At 40.3% G+C, this 27,321-nt stretch overlaps 2 long non-coding RNA genes and 1 other non-coding gene across 5 annotated transcripts in view; 1 reads left to right on the plus strand and 2 right to left on the minus strand.

The window, feature by feature from the left end:
* Window positions 1–11,333, plus strand: part of LOC119876291 — a 51,137-nt gene extending 39,804 nt beyond the window's left edge. For both annotated transcript variants that reach the window (XR_005359307.1, XR_005359306.1), the window contains one exon: window positions 10,379–11,333. This is a non-coding gene — a long non-coding RNA (uncharacterized LOC119876291). The remainder of the gene's footprint in view (window positions 1–10,378) is intronic.
* LOC111095844 lies at window positions 2,512–26,135 on the minus strand. 2 transcript variants are annotated; one of them, XR_005359309.1, is made up of 4 exons: window positions 24,537–26,135; window positions 6,463–6,593; window positions 5,106–5,207; window positions 2,512–3,925 (listed from the first exon to the last, which is right to left on the minus strand). It is a non-coding gene; the product is annotated as an uncharacterized LOC111095844 (long non-coding RNA). The 2 variants fall into 2 exon arrangements; XR_005359308.1 differs by lacking the exon at window positions 5,106–5,207 and having other exon boundaries at window positions 24,537–26,134.
* Window positions 22,278–22,412, minus strand: LOC119872062. Its single transcript, XR_005360262.1, has one exon. It is a non-coding gene; the product is annotated as a small nucleolar RNA SNORA52 (small nucleolar RNA).
* Window positions 26,136–27,321: the final 1,186 nt, after the last annotated feature.

The raw sequence follows: 27,321 nt of genomic DNA on the forward strand, positions 1-27,321 counted from the left end.
CCGCATTACCTCTGTCTCTCCCTTTCTCTTTCTCTCTTGAGTGCAGCATTGATGGCTAGACCTACAGTGTCATCATGTAACCAGGAGAGAAAGGTCAGGAGAATCAGATACATCAACCCTGACATCAGCACTGCTTGTTAAGTGAGAAAAATAAGCTGCTATCTTTCAAGAGGCTGTAGGTGGTTTTCCTATTATTTATGGGTGAATCTAAGTCTAACCGATACAGAGCTACTTCCTCACCACATCACAGCCCCCTTGACGGAACTGTGTAAACTAACACCTATGGCTTCTTGGTCACCATGAAAGAGCTAAGATGTTTTTGTTTTTTAACATAGGCTAATTGGGGGATAGAGCTGAATTATTCAAGAAAGGGAGGTATCTAATCTGGGGGGATAAAGAGAGTCCCAAGATGGGGAAGGATGGGAAACCATTAGACTCCATGCTCTCAGTGGCTCACACACAGTGCCTCAGGGGATAGGACTTCAGATGAGTGTTACCTGTGTCACCACGTGCTGCAGTCCTGAGAGTAAAGATAGGATCCTCTGGAGCTGAGTTCATGGTCAGTAGAAAAGTTCATGGTAAAAGATCTGTCTACCCACCGAATGCTTGGAGACAACTGAGAAGAGGCTGAAAATGGCGTCATGTGGTAGTCAAAGGAACAGGTGGAGCTCTGGCAACTGTATAGACTCAGGGCCCGGCCTCCTGTTGACCCACAGGTTTTTACATTTTGTGCAGTCTAGTCTTGGGTGGGGAAAGGGTTACAGTCATGCATGACTAGCTTTGGACTTTCCGTGTGCCCTAACACATACATAGGGACTTAAGCTTGTCTAAATTTTTTACACTATGTCTTTATACTTAAGGTAAGTTTCTTGTAGGTAGTATATTCTTGATTCTTGTTTTGTATCTAATCTTTTCATTTTATCCAAGTAATTTTTGTGATTTAATTAGTGCATTTAGGCCATTTGCATTTAATGTAATTGTGATATGAGGATTAAATTTTCCATTTTGTAATCATTTTGTTCATTCCATTTTTGTTCATTCCATCTCTTTCTGCCTTCTTTTGGATTACTTGAGTGTTGGTGGGGTCTTTTGGGCTTCATTTTATAACTACTACAGACTTACTATTTTTACCTCATTTAAAAAAAGAAATTAGTGGGCAGCCCAGATGGCTCAGCAGTTTAGCGCAGCCTTCAGCACAGGGTGTGATCCTGGAGACTCGGGATCGAGTCCCACATCGGGCTCCCTGCATGGAGCCTGCTTTTCCCTCTGCCTGTGTCTCTGCCTCTCTCTCTCTATCTCTCTGTCTCTCATGAATAAATAAATAAAATCTTTAAAAAAAAATTTAGTGCTTACCCTAGGTATACATCTCTAATTCATAACAGCCCATCTTCAAATGATATTATAGTATTTCATAAATTATTTAAGGGTCTTACAACATTGTATTTCCAATTCTACCCTTCCATCCTCTGTGGTATAGTTAGCATATGTTATACTTCTACATATGTTATAAAAACAAAATATACTGGTACAACTGATCTTTGTTTTAGATAGTTATCTTTTAGAGCAGTTAAGATAAGGAAGAAAAGATTTTTATATTTACCTTTATTTATTACCAGAGGTGTTCATTTCTTTATGCAGCTCTAAATATGAAATGGTATATTTCTTTCTATAGTCAATAAAAATATATTCCTAAAGCTGTATAAGGAAAACCTTACATCATCTAAGAGACTGTTTGTTAAGGTCCATAGAAGACAAGAAGTGATATCAAAGTTTCTCCTTTTCAATGTGTGCATATATCAAACGGCATACTGAGTGGTTGACCATTTTTTCTCTTTGGAAGTACTCTTGTATTTTCATAGTTGTATATATAGCCAAAAAATCTATATTCAAGTCTTTATATAAATTCAAACCTTAAGTCTCTTTTGTATAACATGTCATTACTGTCACTGAGTATAAAAATTATTCAAAACATGTATTTTGACTATACTGTTTCAATTTCCATTTGTGGCCTATTTATATGCTGGCACCAAATTCCATTAAAATGGCCTATGTATTAAACCTAAAAGTCCGTTTTTTTTTGTTTTTTTTTTTATTGGTGTTCAATTTACTAACATACAGAATAACACCCAGTGCCCGTCACCCATTCACTCCCACCCCCCGCCCTCCTCCCCTTCTACCACCCCTAGTTCGTTTCCCAGAGTTAGCAGTCTTTACGTTCTGTCTCCCTGATATTTCCCACACATTTCTTCTCCCTTCCCTTAAACGGGGCAGAGGTATTTTAATGCCCTGAAGGCCCTGAGATCTACTGTTAGACATTTAGTGACTGAGATATTTCAACATTATTTCCAAATTTATAACACTTTTTTTTAAAGAGTTTATTTATTCATGAGAGACAGAGAGAGAGAGAGAGAGAGAGAGAGAGGCAGAGACACAGGCAGAGGGAGAAGCAGGCTCCATGCAGGGAGCCCGATGTGGGACTTGATTCCAGGACTCCAGGACCACGCCCTGGGCTGAAGGCAGCACTAAACTGCCGAGCCATCCAGGGATCCCATAACTTGTTCTTTGAACTGCCACTAAAAAGTACATTATGAGGGAAATGCAGTGGGGTTTCTAAAGGAGACCCAGAAGTATATCGTCATCAACCTCCAATGTTCCTCAATTCTCTGGCAGATGGCAGACTCACTTCTTTGGAATATATTTGAGCTAGAAAATAAATAGCTCTTTACAGTCCTTATTTGTTATGGTACAATGTTTGCAAATATATAATTGATATTCTTTGGCATTTATTTGGGGTTTTTTTGCTTATTTTCCTGTTGCTTTTGTATGTCTCCATATAATCATCAGTCTTACTTCAAAAGTAATAATGTATATCAGAAAAGGTATATATGTATTTTAAAATACTCATGTCCTGAATTAATGGTCCTGTAGGCTGTCCAGATTTAAATTTTTATTTCTTTGTTCCATTTTTGGAGATCTGTGTCATGAGGCCACAGTACTACCGAGAGTCCTGAGCCCAGTCTCCAGTCTTATCCAATCACCATGTCTAACAATGTCTGGTCCAGGCTGCTATCACAGAATATCATCTACTAGGTGGCACATAAACAATAAACATTTATTTCTCAGAGTTCCAGAGACTGGAAGTGTAAGATTAGGGTGCCAGCGTGGCTCTGGAGAGTCCTTTTCTGGTTGCCCATGGCTGCCTTCTCACAGTGTCCTCCCACGGCAGAGCCAGCAGAGGAAGCAAGTTCTCTCCTGAGCTGTATGAGGGCACTGTTCCTATTCACAAGGGCTTCACACTCAGGACCTCACTTAATCCCAGTCATCTCCCCAAAAGGCCCTACCTCCCGACACCCTCACCTTCCGAAGCAGGGTTTCAACATATGAACTAGAGCAGGACAAAGGCAAAAACAGAGGGCGACAGAAACCTAACAGGTCAGAGCTCAGGAGACCAGTTACTCGTTTCTGTGTAAAAGATTAGCAGGACCATAACACTGTCCAAAAATCAGGTACAGCCTACACAAATAAGAGGGCGACATAGCCACCCTAGTCCCGTGTGTCGGGAAACTTCAGGAGGTTCTTTCCATCCCACCTTGGGAGGGGCATGCATCACATTCACCTTGGCAGACTGCCTTTGTGGTGATTGGGAAGACACGTTTGTTCCATATCAGTTTTTATTTCCTATGGGGGACTGCTCTCAAATGTGGGACAAGCTAAAGATTGTGGCAATGAGGATGTGAGTAATGCTCAGTTCTTTCTATTCCCTCCCCCTCACCAAGTGAGCAGATGGCAGAGAGGGAGGCTTATCCTTCGTTGCAGCCTCAGGTCCTGGGGGCGTTCACTCTGGGGCTGCTGCGGCTGTTGGGGCTGTTGGCTGACAGGTAGTAGGCGGGGAACAGGAAAGAGGAGAAGAAGGTGATATCTGTTCCTGAAAGAGAAGAGGTCGGGGTTTGTCTGCAGGGCTGTCTGGAGGGGGGTGGCTCTGAACTAACGGCCCAGGGTTATCAGCTGCCTGGACACTGGCTCTTTTCCTTTCTGAAGATCCTGAATATCACCAGCTCTGGGCCCTCCAGTCTGGCCCACTGTGGCTCCACTATTTCCCGATAGGCTTCCCTTCCCCTCCTAACTTGATCCTAGGCCAAAAATGTATGGCACAGACCCTCCTGGCCCTCGGCTACCTGGATGCAAGTCACCATCACTATCTTCCGCCTCCACGGTCATTGTCAATAAGTACGTGTATATAAACCCTCTTAATGTACAAACTTGAAAGTACTCAAAATAATTCATTTTCAAGAGCAGGACTGGGGGGCAGCCCCAGTGGCATAGTGGTTTAGCGCCGCCTGCAGCCCAGGGCGTGATCCTGGAGACCCTGGATCGGGTTCCACGTCAGGCTTTCTGTATGAGCCTGCTTCTCCCTCTGCCTGTGTCTCTGCCCCTCTCTCTCTCTCTCTCTCTCTCTCTCTCTGGGTCTATGAATAAATAAATAAAATATTTAAAAAAGAGCAGGACTGGGTAAGCAGTGCCGAAAGCCCCAGCGGACGCTGGCCCAACCGTAGGTGGGAGGAGGAGGAAGAGGACTGGCGTGAAGCAGTTTTCCTGGAGCCAGAGATGTGGCGGCACACACGTGTGTGAGCTATGGGCACAGTGCGTAGGAAGACACGGGGGTAAGCTCTGAGGATTTGGAGCATTGGGCAATTGAAAAACAAGGAAGTGTCTGGCTAGCCCCAGTTTGTGCCATTCGCTGGGGAATGGGTCGGTGGCCCAGAAAGAGTATTCCCATGTTCGAGGCTGTGGAAGAAGCCTGCCTCTGCCAAGTCTGCAGCCCCTGTGCACACAGCCTCCAGCCCCACCAACAGTCCCTCCAGTTCTCTCTCGGTGCCCAGCCTGGGTGGCCGGGGATGCCAGTTCCTCCCACAAGACTTTGGAATGGGGAGCTGTCCCCCACAATACCCATGGGAGGGACCCCAGAGCACTGACCCTGAGGCCACACAGACCCGAGGTCCCTGTCTTTAGCAACCAGCTGCTCATCCCTCCTCATTTTCCAGTTTCCTGGGCCACAGAAGAGGTTGCTTACCTATAAACACAGTAGAGTTGAACAGACTGTTTACCTTGACGTTTGTGAAGAGCTTGCTCAGTCCACAGCTCCAACCACAAGAAGCAGTTCTACCTGCAGTTGGCCAGGGGCCTCTGTCTACCCACAGTGGTGTTCCCTTTGAGAATTAAGAGAAGGGGTCTCCTAACTTGTAGTCACAGCAACTTTGTTATAGCCTCTTACCAATAGCCACTGTGCATCCCTCACCAGTAAGGTCTGTGGTCCTTGGGCTGCAGCCACCTCAGCTGCTATCACTCCTGGATTGACCATGAGGAGATGCCCTGTCACCTAAGCTGCCACCGGTCCCATCGTGATCATGTCAGCCACCATCTCCTCAGCAGCCACTGCCCCTGCCATAGGTGGGCCTGTCATCAGACTGCACTGTCATCCCTACAGCCTTTGCTGTCTGTTGCTTGTTTTTTACCCCCGAATAATAGAAAAGTAGAATGACCTCTGTGTCCCTTTTCCTGAGGCCATTCAAGTTTGAGGATTTTTCTTACACTGTTTGATTATATTTCTGCATAAGGATTGGATTATTTATTACAAGTAAAGTAGGTACTGGTAACTCTTAGATCACAGATGAGGCAACTTGGAATAATAATTTTGATGAGAATGCTCTATACTGCAAAGGCAAATTATCTATTAGATTCTTCTAAAGCATTGGCTCTTTTCAGCTAACAAGATTTTAGGGCTGGTGGTTGGTAAGTGATGTTTCTTCACTGAATCCCGTCAGGTGAGAGAGGCTGAGTAATGCCCCAAGGCCCGGGCTTTGGTCAACACTAAAATTAACTTTTTTTTTTTTTTTTTGCTTTAAAGTTTAAAGGCTTACACAATAAAGAATAATTTCTAGTGGTCAGCTGGGGAGAAAAAAGGAAAGAAAAGAAACCAGAAACAAGAAAAGCTGATTGGAAGCCTTTCATGCAGAGGCAAGACTGTCAGTGGATGGGTTTCAGAATAAGTAGGGGTGCTGCTGTTTCTGTGGGTAGCCTCCTCTGTATATCAGTATATAGAAGTCCTTTGCTTAGAGCTTGTCAGTTTCACATATAAAAAAAAAAAAAAAATCAGAGCACCTGGGTGGCTCAGGTGGTTAAGCATTTGCCTTCAGCTCAGGTCATGATCCCAGGGTCCTGGGATCAAGCCCCGCATCAGCTCCCTGCTCAGAGGGGAGTCTGCTTCTCCCTCTCCCTCTGCCCATCTCCCCCCACCTTGTTCATGCTTGCTCTGTCACTTTCTCAAATAAATAAATAAAATCTTAAAAAAAAAAAGTCCTCCAGTCTCTGGTCTAAAGGGTAAATTATAAGGCTGCCTCTCAGAATTCTGGGAGATCCCATTAATTATTATTAAGACTTTAAATTGACACCCCCCAAACATACCTTTTTCAGTGTGTGGTGGCTCACCCCCTACTTTAAGCTATGCTAATGTTCCAGAGTTCAAGGCCTGTCTGGTTCAATTTCTCCAGGGAATGGATTGGTCTCCAGTCCTCTGCAGAGGTGAGGAAGGAATCCTAGGGTAGAGGAAGCGATGTGAATATCCCAACCACTCCCTTCGTCCAACCCTCCTGTTTTCAGCCCAGTGCCACACCCCAGCCTTCAAATGCCTGAATCTTTCTGGAGCTCAAGGGCAGAAACTATTTCACTTCTTGTTACCTTCTCCCCATAGGCATTAAAATAATTTTAGTGAGTTTTCGGGAGTAAAAACATAATTCTTTTGTTCAGTCTATCATGTTTAACCAAAACCCTCTTATTTTATTTCTATACTTCCCTTTTTAAAATTTCATCTTTAGCCTACTATTTATTTTGTTGTGTGAAGGGACATGAGGATATAAGTTAAATCTCAGTCCATAGCACAGCCAGCCAAAGATGTATCATTGAACATCCTTCTTTCTCGTTTATTACACACAAGGAAGTTGAGTGTACTTTGTCTTGAGAAATCAGAAATGGGATCACAAAATGTGTATCATTTTCTCTGTGTTTAAAGTGGTCAGGCAAGTAGGGACATGTGGAGGGGAGTTATGGCAGCACAGGAGTTGACGTGTTGGACCACATGGCAGTGTGACAATGGACACAGAGTGAAAAATAAGGCTGATAAGATGTGCTAGATATTAAAGGGCATTTTATGCCATCTTGAAAAGTTCCTTTATGTAGAGGACCACCAGGTCACAATACAGTAAGGTAAGCCTTGTATTTTAAGAGATACAATCGAACCATCTTGGTTGCACCTGAGTAAGTGACCTCGTGATGGTTTCCTTTCCAGTTATATTTGATAAGTAATTTCTACAGTTTTTACTCACCCAAGACACTTCTTTATGATTCTATCAGGGTCTCATGCTTCTGTGGTTTTTACTTCTTTTTGCATCTGAGTGTGACACTGAAGCATTACTCATCTCTAACATGCTAAGTAAGCTCTTCCCTGAATGACTGGGAGACTACATGAATGCACAGAGAAGACCTGAGAGAGCTCAGCAGAAAGGAAATACAAGGGGCCTAGAACACATGGCCATGCTTTGAACGTCCTCCTGACCACCACACAGATGGGTCAGCAGAGTGTGAATGCCTCACAGCCTTTGGCTGTTTGATGACAACCTCTGCCCAGACCACTGGCAGGCTACTCAGCTATGCAGACCTAAAAGTAAACCCTAGGAAATTAGGCTGAAAGAAACAAAAATTACAATTAAAATCTCAGCAAACATGTCAACAGCTGCATACTGTAGGGAAGATAAATTCTGTAGTACTAAAAAGAAATTAATCAAAATTCATAGTTGCTACAACATATTAGCTAAAATGTCCAGTTTTCTACAAAAAATTATGAGATGTACAAGGAAACAGGAAAGAGTGACTCATAGTTAGAAAAGTAGTTAATAGAAACTGACTTTTAGTGAGCTCAGATGTTGGCTTTATCAGGAAAAGATTTCAAAGCAACTATAATGAACACATTCAAATAATTAAAGGAAATATTATGACAACAATTCAGCAACTCAAGGTATCAGTAGAGAAATAGAAACCACACACACATACACACACACACATTCTAGAGTTGAAAAAAAAACCACACTGACATTTTCAAAAATTTTCACTAGCTGGGTTCAACCCAGTGGTTCAACCACTGATTTGGAGATGCGAGAAGCAGGTATAAGTGAGCTCCAAAGAGAGCAATAGAAGGAAAGTAAAGAGAGCCGCAAAGACTTATGAGACGACATCAAACATATAATAGGAATCCCATAAAGAGACGAGAGACAGAGTGGTGAAGAAAAACATATTTGAAGAAATAATGGCCAAAAGTTCAAATTTGGAAAAAAAAAAACAAAAACAATCTGCAGATTCGAGATGCTCAAATAATCCCAAGTAGAATAAACAGAAAGATGTCTATATTTGGACAAGGAGAAACTTTTGAGGAAGAAAAATTATATAAGCTTTTCTCTTTGTCTCAGTGTGGACAACTTTGTGACACTGGATTGGAAGACTCAAGTAGGTTGAAAACAAAAAGGTGGGAAAAGATACGTAATGCAAACAAACTATATAGTAGCTGGACTGGATAGATCAGTTAATATATGTCTTCAGGAAAATGTTTCTCATGATTTTGGGTTGATAAGCCAATCATGATGTAATAATTGTAAAAGGATAATATCTAAAAACAGCCCCCAAATACATGAAGCAAAAACTAACAGAATTGAAAGAGACTATTCAACAGTTGCAGTTGGAGATTTCAGTGTTCCCCTCGTAGAATTAATAGAACAACTTGACAGAAAATTAGTGAAGATACAGAAGATGTAGATAGAATCACTCCACTTAATCGCATTGATATGTAAAGACCACTCTACAGATGTTGACTTAGAGTAAAATTAGGAAATGTGCTGTGTTTCACCCAAAGAATAAACCCAGCCATAACTACCCACTTGAGGCAAACCAGCTAAGCAGAAAGGGATTAGAGCAAAGCAGGACTCCAAGAGCCAGAGTCATAAAGATTAACTGGAGGATGGTGCTGAACACAAATGCCTGATGATCAAGAGCAGGATCCTTGCAGGTCAGGGAGGCAAATGCTTTCTCTGCGTAGAAAGAGAAGCAAAAAAATTAATTAATTAATTAATTAAAAATTTAAAAAAAGAAAGAAGCAAAGCTGGGCCAACAGAATTCAGGGGAGGGTGGGGTGGGGTGGGGTGAAGAAAGATCAGTTGAGCCTCACACTGGAGCTGACAATCCCAGGGCTGATCCCAGACAACAGACACAAAAGCAAGTTCCAGAAGGAACCAAAAATCCTTCCTGAGATTCCACTCTAGATCATTTTTTCCAAAGTAACATTGGGCCAAAACAAAACACACACACACACACACACACACACACACACAAACCCACTAAAAAACCTAAAGTAACATTGAGCTAGAAATCTGAGGAGCTCAGTCCAGCCTCTACCCTATCTGGCCAGACAGTGTGGAGGCCAGGAAAAAGCCCTGGAGCTCAGCAAACTCCACAAACAGAGCCAAGCTAACCAGCCTGGACCTTGGTGAGATTAGGATAAAAAAACATCTCTGTAAACCTATCCATTTCTCTGCTCTTATATTTGCTTTCTTTTCCTTCAGCGTTTTGTTTTGTTTTGATTTTTAGTTCCAACCAAGTCCCAGCTGAGCCAAGAGGAACACTGATTTCCCACACCTAAATCAGAATAAATGGTGGAAATGCTCTGGAGGCCACGCGGTGGCAGTGGCAGTAGAGCCAGGGACCCGGTGGCAGAGAGAAAAGAGAGGAAGTGGGACCGGGAGGCCTTCTGGGCAGCAGGGCACACTCCTACCTTCCTTCCTAGGGATTTCTACCTTTCCTTTGCGCTCTGGAAGTTTGTGCCTGCCCAGTGACCTTGAGCATGAGGCCTCTGACTTCCCATTGTCCAGGCTGAAGAAACAAACAAAAGATTGCCTCTGTGGGATTGTGGAATGTTTATTATTCTAAAGAAAAGCATCTGTCTTCTCTCACAGGAAATCCTGTCGTTGTAACTCAGGATGGCCCCCGAAATAAATAGTCCTCAGTGCCTTTATTTAGTTTCTTTCAGCTTTATTGAGATATGACTGATGTATAACATTTGTGTGAGTTTAAAATGTACAACACGATAATTTGATATATGTACATATTGTGAAATGATCACTACAATAAGGTTCAACCACAGGCAATCTGGAAGGACCCATTCTGGGGGCATTGGCTGAGTTCAAAGGTAGCACCCACAATTAACGTGGCCCTGTAACCAAACCCTCTCATTCTGATCCCTGTTCTGGTTCCTGCCCTGCCCTTTCCTTCTCCTTCCCAGGGAGCGAGGTCTTGGACAATACAGCCCTGAGGAGAACATCAGGACTCAGGTCCAGGGATGAGCCATGGAACTCACGGACAAGTATTGCTGTGAACTCCTGGGATGTTTAAGAGCTTTGAGGAAGCCAGAGGAAGTTCACACTGACGGAGAGTGCCTGGCTCCTCTAAGGGGACACAGGGCCACTTACACAACTCTCAAATTGCTAGAGTTTAAGGGACATTTTAGAAGTCTTTTTCTACCTTTAGAAAAGATGTATTGTCTTTCGTCGTATTAAGATTTTATATATTGTCTTTCCTTCATCTCTTCTGCAGAATCTAAGCAAGTAAAGTATGGCATTAACAAAAATGTATTATGATTTTCTATGACTAATATGTAAATATTTACATTCCTCCTTCCTGTCTTTCTCTTTGTTACTTTTTATTTCTTTGCTCACTTTTCAGAATAACTTTCCAGAGTGCGTTTCGGAACTGATTGTAAGTTTTTTTTGTCTTCCTATTTTCATTGTTCTCCTTTGCAGTCTAGTTTGTCATGTAGACTCAGGCACCCAAATCAAAAGGAAACACACTTACAAGTATATATGGGATAATCTCCGAGCTGATGTTATCGTTGTTTTATAAAAACCACATTTAGAGATTGTCGGGATGCAGTTTAGTGGGTTAGAGTCTCACTGAGAAAATTGTTCCTATTCCTATAAAGGGCAGACCTGAAGGATTTTGTGATTAAAATGGAGAAAGAAATTTTGGCAAAAGAACTTCATGAGCCTGGTAGTACAGAAGTTAAATGATACAAAGACCAAAGGACACAATGAAATCTTCATCTCTAGAAGACCACAGCAGGCATAAGAATTCTGCAAGAAGTTATTCCCACATGAAATCAGGTCCCTTTTTGCTTTAAGGTTCTGTAATTTTGTGAAATGAACTAGGGGTGGAAGGGGAGGTGGGCAAGGGGTGGGGGAGACTGGGTGGCGGGCACTGAGGTGGGCACTTGACGGGATGAGCACTGGGTGTTATTCTGTATGTTGACAAATTGAACACCAATAAAAATAAATTTATTAAAGGTTCTGTAATTTTGTAACAGTGTCACCAACTCTATGTGCTGGAGTTTGTTATCATACGTCTTACCAAATATGACTTCCTTTAAATAACAGAAAATTTGTATTTTAGCGAAATCTAAAATGATTCATTGCCAAATTAAAGAAGGGAGGATGTCTCTACTACAAATAAATGTAGCTGATTTTACTATTTTCTTCCACTTAGAAATAGTGGAGGCTTACCAATTATGGGTGAACCTTGCAAATTTTATCAAATGTATGTTTACTAAACAAATGAATTGTTGTTTTGGACAAGTAGAGACTTTTAATCCTAAGACTTGATAAATGGCAGAAGCCCACATAACTACTGAAGATCAGTCTGATAGGAATTGGCAATGATAACAAACAGAACAATGAAGGTCCACTATCTTAGAATTCACAAAAGAATGGCTTGGCTACTAGCCAGGTATATAATCAGTCTATTTTAGGGTTTATCACACAGACCAATGGATTTTTTTTCAAATAATAGTAAATTAGGTGTGGCTCTTTGCTTTCTTTTTTTAAAGTAGGATTTCCTGACAATCTGCCTAGAAGTTATGATACTATCTTTGTATATTTTCATAAAATGGTACATTATGCACCTATGATAAGAAACAATGGGTCTTTCGTATCAGCTTTTTGATTCTGGGTGTTTGGGGAATTTTATTCTCAATGGTTCTTTTGACTTCATTAGTCTACATCAAGGCTGAATTTACCTTAGCTCAAGTCCCTTAAAATATGTGTTTTGTGATGCCCTGATACAATAAATAAGGAACACTGTGAAGCCTATATGGCAGGTTGGCCTCCACTCAAAAATTAGCACAGAGCAGAGATAGCACTGCTACCCACACATCAGTATATAACTTGAGTCCTTGTCACACACATATGTCTTTGAAACCAGATATCTGTGTTTATTAGCACATTGCAGTAATTGCAGCCTAATTAACTTCTCTTATTGTCACAATATATCCAAACTAAAATTTTAATTGTTTGTTGTGAGAGACAATAGTCCTCAACCTCAAATCACTTAAGGTTCTGTTTATTATTGAAGCTGTCATAAAGCTGAGAATTTGTTTTTTAATACTAGTAAGAAAACTCATTTTTATTAGTTGGACATACTATAAATCCATTGAAAAAATTACGAAAAAAATTAAAACATGACTTACTCTTATATGTATTTGGTGCAAAATTTAAGGTTATATTAAAGTAATTGCTTGGAGTGCCTGGGTGGCTCAGTCGGTTAAGTGTCTGCCTTTGGCTCACATCATGATCTCAGGGTCCTGGGATTGAGTTCCCCATCTGGCTCCCTGCTCAGCGGGGAATCTGCTTCTCCCTCTCCCTCTGTCCCTCCTCCCTGCTCATCCTCTCTCTCTCTCAAATAAATAAAATCCTTAAAAAAATAAAGTAATTGCTCAAACTTTCTTTCTTTGTTTTTATTTATTTACTTATGTAGGCTCCACACCCATTGTAGGGCTTGAACTCAGGACCCTGAGATCAAGAGTCACATGCTCCACTGACTGAGCCAGCCAGATGCCCCATTAATTGCTCAAACTTAAATAATGCTCAAAATGTTTAAAAATCCAACATCCCTAACAAAACTCTCAGCAAAATACAAATAGGAACCCTCTCAATCTCATAAAGGGTAACCTCAGCTAACATCATACTTAATGGTAAAGACTGAATACTTTTTCCCTACTATTGGGAATGAGGGAGGCAAGGATATCTATTCTGACTTATTTAAGTTGGTACTGGAGATCTTAGGCTGTGCAATAAATCAGGAAAAAGAAGTAAAAGGCATGCAGATAAGAAAGGAAGGAGTAAAGCTATTTGTATTTGGAGGAAGCATGATCACCTATAGAAAATCCAATGGCATCACAAAAAAGGTGCTAAAATTAATAATTGAGTGTAGCAATGTTACAGGATACAAGATTAATATATAAAAGCCAAGCATATTTCTATATACTAGTGAAGAACAGTCTCAACTTGAAATTTAAAAAAATCAATGCCATTTTTAGAGCATCAAAAGTATTAAACATTTAGGGGATCTCTGTGGCTCAGCAGTTTAGCGCCTGCCTTCCACCCAGGATCCTGGAGTCCCAGGATCGAGTCCCACATCAGGCTTCTGCATGGAGCCTGCTTCTCCTTCTGCCTGTGTCTCTGCCTCTCTCTCTCTCTCTCTCTCTCTCTCTCTCTGTGTCTCTCATGAATACATAAAATCTTTTTTAAAAAAAGTATTAAACATTTAGGGATAAATCTGACCAAACATGGTAAGACCTATACATCAAAACTTATAAAACATTTCTAAGAGAAATTAGAGAAGACTTAAACTGATGAAGACATGAAGTGTTTTCATAATGTAGAAGAATCAATATTGTTAAAATGTCCATTCTTCTGAAATTGACATCCCAGTCAAAATCAATATTCTTTTCTTCTGTAGTAATTAGTAAACTGATTCTAAAATTCATATGAAAATGCAAAGTACCTGGAATAGGTCCAAACAAGGAATGAAGTTGATAGATATATACCATTTGGTTTCAAAATTACCATGAATCTACAGTAATCAAAGTTGTGTGGAATTGGCCTGCATAAAATAGACATTTAGGAAGAGAGTGTCCAGATTCAATTGATTTTCCACAAAAGTAATTCAATGAGGAAAGGAAAATCTTTTTAATAAATAGTATTGGAAAAATTGGATAACCATACCCCTCAAAAAGGAACCTCAAAACATACTTTACAACATATGCAAAAATTAACTTGAAGTGTATTGTAGACCTAAGTATAAAATTAAAATTATAATAGTTCTAGAAGAAAATACAGGAGAAAATCTTAATGACTTTTGGTTTGTTGAAGAGCTCTTAAATATGACACAATGGGGCACCTGGGTGGCTCAATTGTTGAACGACTATCTTTGGCTTGGGTCATGATTCTGGGGTCCTGGGATTGAGTCCTGCATCAGGCTCCCTGTAGGGAACCTACTTTTCCCTCTGTCTGTGTCTCTGCCTCTTTCTGTGTCTCTGCCTCTCTCTCTGTATCTCTCATGAATAAATAAATAAAATCTTTTAAAAAATGACACCAAAGGCACAGAGTGAAAAAAAAAATTCAGTAATTGTACTTTATCAGAATAAAAACCTTTTGCTCTTTAAAAGACTGCCATAAAAATGAAACAGCAAGCCACAAACTGTGAGAAAAATCTTCACAAAACCTTTACATACAAAGTACTTTATCTAGAATATAAAAATATCTCTTATAAACCAATCAGAAAGTAACTTTTATTTGAAATGGGCAACATATTTGAACAGACACTTTAGCAAAAGAAGATATATGGATGACAACAAATTAAAAGGTCCTCATGAGCTATTAATGAATTACAAATTAAAATCTGAATGAGCTATGACTACACAATCATTAGAGTGGCAACAATGAAAAAGACTGACAATATCAAGTGTTTGTGAGACTAGGAAGCAAGTGAATTCTCTCCGGTAAAAATGTGAAGGGTGCAAGCACTGTGAAAACCTTAAACGGTTTCCTCATAAGTTGTATCTATAATTTGACCCAACCATTCCACTCCTGGGCAGTTACTCAAAGAAATGACAGTGATTCTACACAGAGATTTTGTACACAGTGTTCATGGTAGCTATTTTTTTTTTAAGATTTTATTTTTATTTATTAATGAGAGACAGAGAGAGAGGAAGAGACACAGGCAGAGGGCTCCATGCAGGGAGCCCCATGTGGGACCCAATCCCGGGACTCCAGGATCATGCCCTGGGCTGAAGGTGGCCAAACCACTGAGCCACCCAGGCATCCTTATGAAGATATTTGTTTATGCAAATTAGGTACACATACATAAAGCCAAGCAGAACTTCCTCAGTTGGGGGGAAGGGAGGAATAGATTATGAAAAGTCACCAGGAAACATTTTGGGATAACAGTATTAACATCCCTTATCCACACTATGGTGATGGTTTCATGAGAGTATAAATATGTTAAAACTCATCACATTTTATACCTTAAATATATGCAACTTATTATATGGAAAATATAGCTCGATAAAGCAAAAAAAAATGCTTTGTTAAACACTATTCTTTTTATTCCTCCCAATTTGTTCATGAATTATGTAATGTTAGCAATCAAAGTTGCATAGCTTCACCCAGTATTTCAAAATTTTTTGCTTACAGTATTTAAACGATAATTATATTGTTAAGTTAAAATTATATTTAAGGTGTTAAAATGCGGTTTAATAATATTTTATCATTAAAAGTTACTTCAGAGGGCAGCTCAGATTGGCTCAGCGGTTTAGCGCCACCTTCAGCCCAGGGCCTGATCCTGGAGACCTGGGATCGAGTCCCATGTCGGGCTCCCTGCATGGAGCCTGCTTCTCTCTCTGCCTGTGTCTCTGACTCTCTCTCTCTGTCTGTCTCTCATGAATAAATAAATAAAATCTTTTTAAAAAAAGGTTACTTCAGAAAATATGGAAAATATTTTTTAAATATTAAGTATATTTCCTACCACTTAGGAATAACAGCTACTATTTTTGTTTTTCAGACTTCTTCATGAATATATAAACATAATTTTTAAAATTGGGATTATAGTGCATGCCATGTTTTGTGTCTTGATTGTAGTATTACATTTACAAGCATTTTTACATGTAATTATATTTTACATGTAATTGTCAAAAATACAATTTTTCTCATGTGTAATAAACATTACATTATAATGGATATGCCATAATTTCTTTAACTTTCCTTGTTTGGGGACATTTAGGTTGTCCTTGTTTGCACTAATCTATATTATGCTGTGCACTATATATTTGCACTAATATATATTAAACATCTCTGTAAGTGTGTGTGTTAAACCTTTATTTTTTTTAGTATAAACTCTTAGAAATGAATTAATGATCAAAGACTAATAAGACTATATTAAGGACTCCTGACATGGTGTCAAACTTTTTCAGCAATATTGTACCACCTTACATCTCTATTGGAAATACATAAAATTATGTGAGAGCATTTATCTTACTATATTCTCTAAAGTATTGAACTTACAGAGGTTTTACATTTTAACATAATTTTCTCCCCACGGTTAAGGGAATAAGGAAATTCCTTGAAGGAAATTATTATTTTGATATGACATCCTTCTTAAAAGATAGAAGTCAGTTTTTCAAAAAAGTGAAAACCAACGCATCACTTTTATGAGACAAGTAGTGTTGTTCACACTTATTAACAGGGGCACCTGGGTGGCTCAGTGGTTGAGCATCTGCCTTTGGCTCAGGGCATGATCCTGGGGTCCTGAGATCGAGTCCCACAGCAGGCTCCCTGCAGGGAGCCTGCTTCTCCCTCTGCCTCTCTCTATGTCTCTCATGAATAAACAAATAAATAAAATTTAAAAAATTAATTAACATTGCATTACAATTCTTGTCAATCTCACAATATTTCTTCTGCTAACATACAGATTACCTTCTATAAGTAATCTCTGATTCTGATACATGAACACATAGAAATTTTGTAAATTTTTTTTTTAAAGTAGGCTCCACACCCAGCATGGAGCCCGGTACTCCATGACCCTGAGAACAAGACCTGAGCTGAAATCAAAAGTCGGAGGCTCAACCAACTGAGCCACCCAGGTAGCCCTGTAAGGCAGTTTGTGAAATGGTGAATTTTCTTTCTTTTTCATGTAATGTGTTTGGCTTTTTTCTTTTTCACTTAATTATAGGTCTCCAGTAGAAATTGTCATCTGGTAAGAAGTGACAATTACTTAGCTACAAATATCAAGTATAATTTTATAGACTGAATAGTTAAAACTAAAGAGTCATTCTAGGATGTATAGCCTGTTTAGATCCCTGTCACAAATAGATTTTTAGATAAATCTAAAAAATAGATTCCCTGTTTTTTAATTGTGTTATATCAGGGACAAAGCTAAGACACAGGTCAGGTGCTGGGATCTTTTCATTTTTTGTGAATTCTAACAGAATGCTGAGTCTTCTAGGTGTTTATTTGATGATTCTGACCTTTACCCAAATGATTGATGTGTCCCTGCTGGTCTAGCAGCACTGAATGGTGTAGTCTCAGACAGTCTGTGATGCATTAGGGCCCATGACCCTCAAGATAATTCAGGTAGGGCCAACATCCATAGGTTATGTTACATCAGCTTTTAGTGGGATATTTGGAAAGAAAGATGGTAAAGAAGCGGACAAAAAGTTGTACTATTTGGGACCAAAGAGTGAGTGCACATGCTTCGAATTAGGTCCACAGGAGCCTATCAAAGACATGATCTAAACTCCGAGTTAAAGGTAAACAATGTGCATATTCATTCGATGTTGCAGTATGGTATGAAAACATGTTGAGATGATGAGAAGTGGTGTTGAAAGTATGCGAGGCAAGTACCTCACACCCCCTGCCTTTCATGGTGTCTGGCCCTGCAGGCTTTTAGCCAAAATATGCTGAATGAGGAGGTGGTTGTTATCTTGGAGTCAAGAAAATGGGGAGAGTAAAACTACCATCAAGGAAAGACTCCTTGGGCTGAGATGTTACTGTCAGAATAGTCCAAGATGACTTTGAGTACGAAAAATGAATTGACAGTAAAGGTGAGCAGTCTGAGTTTTCTTTGAAATTTAAATAAATCGTCCTTGAGCCTTTGTCAGCCTGCTTTGTCAGTAACTATACTTTTTGGCCTTCAGATTTACCAAGGAGCCTGGGTGGAGTGGGAAGAAGGATGATGCCTTCCTCATCAGAGGAAGCCAATCCCAGGGGCTCCAGCCCTGCAAGTAGATGAGGGATCAAGGAATTGGATTGTCTGGATCCAGTTTTTACCAGAATGATGGGCCAGAGAAAGAAGGAACCTTGGACAGTCTGATCTAGTTATGTTTGTATTCCAAGGAAAAATGAGTAAGTGGCATAGCCATCAAACTTTTTGGGCAGCCCCGGTGGGGCAGCGGTTTAGCGCCGCCTGCAGCCCAGGGCATGATCCTGGAGACCCCGGATGGAGTCCCACGTCAGGCTCTCTGTATGGTCTGCTTCTCCCTCTGCCTGTGCCTCTGCCTCTCTCTCTCTGTCTCTATAAATAAATAAATAAATAAATAAATAAATAAATAAATAAATAAAATAAAAAAAAAAACTTTTTAAGGCTGCTTCTAAGTTTGAAATTTCTTAATGATGTTATTTCAACCCCTTATATGCTTTTCTTCTTTTGAAAGCTGTGAAATTCCTCAGAAATACTCAGAGTATTTCTGGCATAGAGAGGAAGAAGAGAGGGAGAAACGAAGATATCGTTTTCAGGGCCAAAGACGGAAGAAGGCTCAGCTAGGGAGTGCGGGACCATGCTAGGAGAAAGCTAGTGTCCCTTGGATTCTCTGGGAGGAGAGGATGAATAAAGAGCCAGCCAGGCGAGGAGACATGTCCCTGGGCATCTGTACTAGCAGGAGAACCTGGCCACCAAAGGCATTTTGAGTTTCTGGGTAGGAATGATGGGTAGAACTCTATAGTGGAGAAGAAAAAAATCATTAAATTTTCCATCAGACACTAACATGTTGTTTCAGATCATGAGGTTTACTTTCCCGAATGTATCTTCTTAAAATCCCACACTGGAGGCAGCCCTGGTGGCACAGCGGTTTAGCGCTGCCTGCAGCCCAGGGCGTGATCCTGGAGACCCGGGATCGAGTCCCACATCGGGCTCCCTGCATGGGGCCTGCTTCTCCCTCTGCCTGTTTCTGCCTCTCTCTTTCTCTCTGTGTCTCTCATGAATAAATAAAAAATAAAATATTAAAAAAAATCCCACAGTGATTTTACATCTTTCTCATTATTCATGCCTTGCAGCAGGGCAGCATTCTAAGCCCTGGGTGATCTCCTGAGTGTAAATCCTGACCTCACTGATTACCAGTCATGTTAACACTTCCATTTGTTTCCACACACATAAAATTAAAAACAAAATAAAAAAAGAAAAAGAAGAAATACTACCTTCCGGCCACATTAGTTGGGAAGATTCAGTGACATAGCACCTGTAAAGCTCTTAGCAGATCACCTGGCCTAGAGCAGGTGGTGGCTAAATGCTTTTGTTGCTACTAACTCAGTGGTGCCAGTATTTCGGTATTGGGCATTGGGTACTCAGGCACACAGGCTTTGTCGATGACAGGAAACCCAAATTTAACGTAATGTGGTGGAGACAAGTCTACTTAGATGTCTACTGCATTAGACATCCCTTAGGTGACACTTGAGATCTTTAAGCCTTATCTTTCTCAGACTTTGGCCTTTCTTTGGGTCTAGCCGCTGCTGCAGTACCAGCTCTGCATGTGCTCTGACTTCACGCAGGTGCCACAGGATGATGGCGCCCCTCATGACTGTGCCATTCACCGTCTGACTCCTTTGCTGGGGCTTCCCTGTTGTGGGAAGGGTCTTTAAAGGAAGAGACATACTCTTCTCTTCCTCTTTCCCTTTCTCTTTTCTTTTTAAAAAGATTTTATTTATTTGAGAGAGAGAGAGAGAGCATGAGTAGAGGGTGGGGGGGTGAGGAGGGATAGAAGGAGAGGGATAGCAGATTCCCTACTGAGCGTGGACCCCAATGCAGGACTCGATCCCAGGACCCTGAGATCATGACCTGAGTCAAAGTCAGACACCTAACTGACTGAGCCACCCAGGCGCACCTAAGAATGGACATGCCTTCTCCTTGTCTCTACTCCTCTTTCCTGGCTTTGATGCAAATGTGATGGCAGGAGCTGGAGCAGCTTTTTTGCAATGAAGTAGAAGTCATGTGTTGAAGATGGCAGAGCACAGAGACAAGAGCAGCTGGGGTCTCTGGTGAATGGGCAGGCACCACACCAGCTTTAGACTGCCTATCTGGATATCATTTTGAGAAAGAAAAGTTTCTGTCCTTTTAAAAGACTATTATTTGGGGTTTTCTGTCACTTTCTGCTAAACTTAATCCTAACCGTTCAAATAGAAAATTGGCATTCTGTGTGAATGACATGAAAGGAAGAAAAAATAGCATCAGTGTTATTTTAGATGCATTACATGGCAGCATTGGATCCAGACGTCAATGTTTTCACCATTACATTTTATCATCTCTTCTAAATTTAGGGTATGTGAGCCAGATGTCCAGTGACCTGGTTGCCTTTGAGATAACAGAATACTGACATTCCAGACTAGCATACAACAAAACACTCTCCATTCAGAAAGCTGAACTGTCAGTACTTCTCATCTACATTAACACTTGATGTTAATTACAGTAATGTTTACCGTGGGTCAGGCTCTGTGCTAAGCTGTCCGATTAGAAAACCCAGGGAATCACACTCTGTGAAGGATGTGTTTGAGAGGGTCAGAGTACTGGCCTGGGATTCCAGGTGGGAAGTTAACCAGCATTTTAGATTAAAACAGAAGCAGAGTTAGGGAGGAGTGGGTGGGCTATAGAACTCTATAAGAGACAATATTCACAGGAGTTGATTACTGATGGAAATCCAGAGCTGAATGGGTTCAGAATTATTCTCAGGTTTCTAGGATGGAGGTCTGGCTAGGAAATGGCTTCAAAAATTGAGATGGAACACATACAAACGAGGACAAGGAAGAGGGGAGGAGGAGGTTTGATAGAGAAGGTAGAAAAAATGATGCATTTAGCCTGGGAAGGTTAGATTTGAGGTGCCCCTGGGTGCCAAGTGGAGAAGCTAAGCAGGAAATTAATAGATGAGCCTGGAGCTCTGAGGACAAGGCTTGGTTAGAGCATGTGATTTGTAATTTTTTGTTTGTCACGTTGTGCTTCCCAGTGGCCTGAGTTTCTTGGGGGAGAAATAGTCTTGCTAATCTTGTATTCCCAGAACTTAGAACAGAAACTACAACATACATAGTCAATGCTCAATAAGTGTTGGGTCAGTGATTAAGTGACAGTTAAATAAATGAATGGATGAATTTCAATCAGTCAAAAAAGGTACACGCATTTGTCATCTCAAGTTGAAAACTCCTGTATATATTCTAGTGGAAACATGATTATACACCTCAGTTGGTTGCAGCATACCATTATGGTTTTTACTTTAAAGATTTTAAGTTATTTATTTGAGAGAGAAAGAGAACAAACAAAGGGGGATGGGCAGAGGAAGAGGGAGAAGCAGACTCCTCACTGAGCGGGGAGCCCATGGGCCTCCATCCCAGAACCCTTGGATCACGACCTGAGCTGAAAGCAGATCCTTAACTGACTGAGCCACCCAAGCACTCCGTTAAATATGTTTTAATAAGCTTCTACAAGTTAGCCTCAGCATTGAGCCATCCTTCAAAGTCATTTCCACCGGAAAAAGAAAAACCTTTCAGATTCCGAAGTACTTTATACCATACCTTTCAACCAAAGGTCTTTCAGTAGTTGGGAAAGCCATTCTTTATTTATTTTTCCTCTGAGGAACTTACCATAACATCCTGCAATGTGTCCTGGAAGCCACCATGTCTAACATGTAGCTGAGAGTAGGTCAGAGCATTGGACAGTCACCAGTCACCACCTCAATGCTTCAGGGCCACCCTGGCTACCCTCTTTTCAAATCAGATCGCAATGCCCAGAGGAGTTTTGAGGAAGGGAACAGAGAGGCACGGTGATCTGAAAATTAGTCCCCATCTGAAAGTACTGCAAGATTCATAACTGGATTAAATCAAGGACCCCAGTGAGTTTACAAAGGGCCTATACAGTTTGCCCCCTTTCTTCACACATAGTTACGAGGAATAGCTAGGTATTTCCCCCAAACAGCCAATTCTGATTCAGACAGCCTCTCCATCTTTTCTGTAATCATTACATATATATTCTTCTTGAATAAAAAGGCATTCATACATTCAGTTACTTAGTTTTATTTATTTTTTTCTTTTCTTTTCCCAGAGTGTCTAGAAGCACCTCTGGTACAAGCCCACTGAAGCCTTGCTCACTCCTCTAGGTAAGGCTTCTAGAATATTCTGGGCCACAAATGAAACCTGGCAGGCCACAGGCCGACTGGCAGGGATTAGGATGGACCATAGTTCCTAATTTATTAACCCTCCTATTGTGTAAAAGCAATTTATAGTGAAAGTTGCTTTTGAATTGTTTCAAGTAATGGCTATTGTACCCAGTTAGGGCTCTGAAGAGAAAACAGAACCAATAGATAAATATATGAGAAGATTTATTCTAGGAATTGGCTTATGCGGTTATGGAGGCCAGGAAGTCCCATGACCTGTTTGTTGTCTGCCAGCTGGAGAACCAGAAAAGCTAGCGGTATAATTTAGTCTGAGTTGAAGGCCCGAGATTCACAGTCCAGTGGTATAACTCCCAGTCCAAGGTCAGAGGCCTGAACAATGGGGCCTCTGGCATAAGTCCTGGAGCCTGAATATGGATATTCCAACTCAAAAAGAAGGAGAATTAGCCCTACCTTCACCTTTTTGTTCCAATTGGACTCCCAGTAGGTTGATACCCACCCATACTAGTGAAGGCAGATCTCATTCAATACACTAAATGAAATGTTAAACCTCTGCCAGAAATACCTTCACAGGCATAACCCCCTGAAAATACATTTTTTTAACCAATTACTTGGGTATCCCTTAAACCAGTCAAATTGACACATAAAATTAACCATCACAGATGTATTTCAGGAAATAAGTGGCAAGGTCTCAAAGTAATCAAGCCTGCACAAGAACTCTGTCATTTTAATACAGTAATCATGCCTAGATATTATATACCATTAGTGTTGCCAAAAACAATATTTGAAAAATATCAGTGATTTTCTTTGCACTTAATAAATGCATTGCATTGGTTCTCAGACTTGAGTACACCAAATTGAGAGCAGCAGATTGTAATTAATGTGAAAGTTGGAGTCAGAAAACCTAGATTTTAGTCTCACACTAACTTCTTGCATAGTTACATTCATTCAACAAATATTTATTGAACACCATATAAAGCTCTGGACTTTGTGGTAAGTGCTAGGGCACAAAGGTGAAAAGAAATTGACATTGTATCTACATTTACAGACTTGTCTAATAGAGAGGACAGACATCAATTAAAAACAAATCTGTGAATTAACAATACAACTGCCTTGAAGTACTACAAAGAAAAGTCACAGGGAGATTGTACCAGGGTAGCAGGGTGGTTAGTACAGGCTTGATTGTGATTGAGATCTGAAGGATAATCAGGTGTCGACTAGATAAATGGGGCAGAGGGAATTATATTTGCAAAGTCCTAGTGGCCCGGATGGGACAGCAGGCATATTCTAGGTAGGAATTATACAGTCAGAATTGCTTGAGCTTGGAGGATGAGTGCAAACCAATGGGCAATAATAGGAGGTCAACAAATGGGTCTGGGGGGAGGAGATGGGAAGGAGATGTGAGATAATCATAATTACATTTCAACAAATTAATTCTGGATTCAATATTCAAAAATAATTATAGGGGACACAAGCTGACATGAGAACGCTATTACAGTTACAACGCTACTATTGCTGGTCCAGAAGAGATAACCATCGTCTGATCTAGTTGGGATGGTAGAGATAGGAAAAATTAGACTGAGGCAAGAGGAGTCAAAGCAATAGGATTAAGCAATAAGCTGGGTGTGAAGGAGGTAAAGAAGAGGGCAGTGTTACGGCGGGCTCTTACATTTCCGGTTGAGTTAGGGAATAATGAAAGCATACAGATTTCAAATAGACCTACAGGTCCTATTTTCTTCTTCTGCAAAATAAGAGGCAGACTTTTCTTTGAAGTCCAGTCCAGATTTAAATTTGTATAATTGAATTATAGAATTCAATCATTTTTTGAAAATAGAGTACCCTAACTCGAGTGGAAATCTTTTTTTTTTTTTTTTGAGTGAAAATCTTTACAGGTAAATGCTTTAGTTATCTATTTTTACATAGAAAATTACCCAAACCTTAGTAACTTAAGAGAACAGTTACTATCTCATAGTTCCTGTGAGTCAGGGAATCAGGAGGAGCTGAGCTGGGTGGTTTTGGTGTAGGGTCTTTCAAGTGGTGGCATTCAGATTCTTGGCAGGGGCTGCAGTCACCTGACAGCTTGCCTGGGTTAGAAGTTTCATCTGCCTCCACAGTGGCCTACTCACACAGCTGTTAGAGGAATGCCTCAGGTCCTCACAGCTCTTGGCAGGAGACCTCCAGTTCTTACCCCATGGGCATCTCCACAGACTCCTGAGTGTCCTGGTGACATGGCTTCTGGCTTGCCCCAAGGCAAGTGGTCCCAGAGAGAGTCAATGAAGAGGAAGCTGCAGCGCCTTTTATGATCTTGTCTCAGAAGTCATATACCATCAATTCCACTTTTCTATGTTAGAAGCAAGTCGCTAAGTCCAGTCCACACTCACAGAGGAGGGGAATTAGACCCTACCTCTTAAAGGAGGCATATCAAATAATATGCAGATGCATCCTAGAACCACCACAGTAAAGTTTAAGTCTTCTACACTTGACACTTCAAAGACTGCCAGGCACCTTTCCTCAATAGTAAATAACAACTGTTGTATACATTCAACTAAATTAAAATAAAACTGAAGTGTTATAAAACTAGAAAACAGCTGTCTGGAACACTCAGTGCTAAAGTTCTAAGGGTGACTATTCATTTAGATCTCTGTAATGAGACAAGGACAGTCTAATAATGCACAAAGCTTATTGAGTCATAAACTAATAGATATTTGGGTCAAAAATTATGAAACACTATGAAATGATTCTCTGTACATAAATACTTTCTGCCTAGATCTTAAGATACATGATAAATTCTGGAAATTACATGTTATATATGAGAATCAAATATTTTATGGGTGAATCAGAGTCAGAGTTGAAGAATATTAGAGCTTGAAGAAAGTGTACAGGAGGGTTGGTCTAATCTAGCTCCCTATTTAATAGAAAACTGGGAGTCGATACACATTTTTTTCTTTAAATTGTTTTTTTTCCTGGAGCTCTCACACAGTGGGAGGAAGCCACTTTTGATGGGGTGGCCATTTCACAATACTACTTATTGGAGAGGGGAGTCATTGCTCTTTGAGATCTTCTTCTAGTCCTGAAAATCCCAGCCCTCTTCAGACAAGCTGTTGGAAAGGCACAACAGGTGTCACATTCTCCTTTGTTTCATAGTCTTTGCAAGTAAGTTACAGAAGAGTTCATTGGATCTTCCAGGGTCACTTAGCAACCTGTTTATAGGAATTGGGAATAAAGCCAAAGTTATGGGTTCCTTCATTTAGACTCTTTCCATTCTATTGCTTACCTCTGAAATTTTATTGCCTTTTATCACAAGCTAAACTGGCTTTTTAAAATCATATAAGCAGAGAGGATTAAGTAATAACTTTTACTTTGTCTCTGTTGAAGATTAATATGCTCATATCTGTGAATACATTATGAATTATGTACTTATGTAATTTAATCTTTGATAGGGAGAGAATAAAGGTAGGAGCAGACTTGTGGTTTCTTGAGTCTTCCTTATAGGTACATTACCCATCAAACCTCTGTTGACTGTACTGAAATTTTATAGCTTATATCAGCAATTAAATTTGTATGGCCTACTAGGCATACAAAGCAGATGATAAGGTAGTTTTATTTACTCTGTTTTTACTGAGGGCCATTATACTGGTGAACACACTGTGAATATGTATTTAAGTATGCAGGATAGTGGGAATAGTATGAAATGTCAAGGTCATAATAGAAAATTCTCTTTTGCATTTCTCTCTATAGGTTGTTTTTTTTTTAAGATTTTATTTATTTATTCATGAGACACATACATACACACACACACACACACACACACACACACACACACACAGAGGCAGAGACACAGGCAGAGGGAGAAGCAGGCTCCATGCAGGGAGCCCGACTTGAGACTCGATCCCGGGTCCTCAGGATCAGGCACTGGGCTGAAGGTGGCGCTAAACCACTGAGCCACCCGGGCTGCCCTCTCTATAGGTTTTTGATATAGTTGTGATTTTACATCTTTATAGCTTTTAAAAAATGGTGAATACTTTTTTTATGGTAAATGATGCTTACTCTTTAAATGATTAATGATGATTAATCTAAAGGTAAATGATTAAAGGATTAATTTAATATCTAATATTTAATATTCAAATCCTTGAGTTGAACAAAATTTTCCAAAGACACAGTTGGAAATAAAAGGCCTGTTTTAAGTATGTTACTGCTGTTCATTTATTTAATGAGAATTGATTGATGTCTCATTCACCATAGTTCTTATTTCCAGTTGCTAAATGTACATTTATTTCTAGATTACCCATAGACACTTAAAATCAGCATCCCTGTAACTTGCCTAATTGTCTTGACCTCTCCTTCTTTTATACTCCCTAGTTAATGACCCATTGAAGAGCCTACAATCATATCTCCTTTACTCTGACTCCTCAAAGCCTATCTATAAAATTTTTAAAGGATTCGATTTCCTCTTCATCTTCAGAACCTCCCAGGGTCAGTCCTTCATTCTCTCCTCCCTGGACTTTTACAGCAAAACTGTCTGCGGTGACCCCGGTGATCTTAACCGAATACTGTGTCATGGACCCACTCTTCCAGTAATAGACATGGCTGCCAGTTACTTTACTAACACAAAGAGGGTCACATTATTCCCCTTCTTCCTACCTTGTATGAATTTCTACTTTCTTAAGGATGAAGGGCAAACTGATCTTCCCAGACAGATCTCAGCGTACCTCTCTGGTTAGCAAAGTTAACTGTACTTCTTTTCTGTTTCACTTGATACTATGTGTCTCTGTTATAGCTCATATTGCACAAATGTTTGTTTGCCATTCTCATTACTGAATCCAGAGGGCCTAGTCTTACTCAAACTAACAAGGGGCCTGGAACTCAAAGTTTATTCTGGGTGGAAAACCTTCCATTGACAAACCACACTTGTAAAAATGTGGTTTCTTCAAGAAGGAAATTTATGTGCACTATTGAGACAAATGCTTTGTAAC

The sequence above is a fragment of the Canis lupus genome, chromosome 5, assembly GCF_011100685.1.
Source record: "Canis lupus familiaris isolate Mischka breed German Shepherd chromosome 5, alternate assembly UU_Cfam_GSD_1.0, whole genome shotgun sequence".
Taxonomy (NCBI): domain Eukaryota; kingdom Metazoa; phylum Chordata; class Mammalia; order Carnivora; family Canidae; genus Canis; species Canis lupus.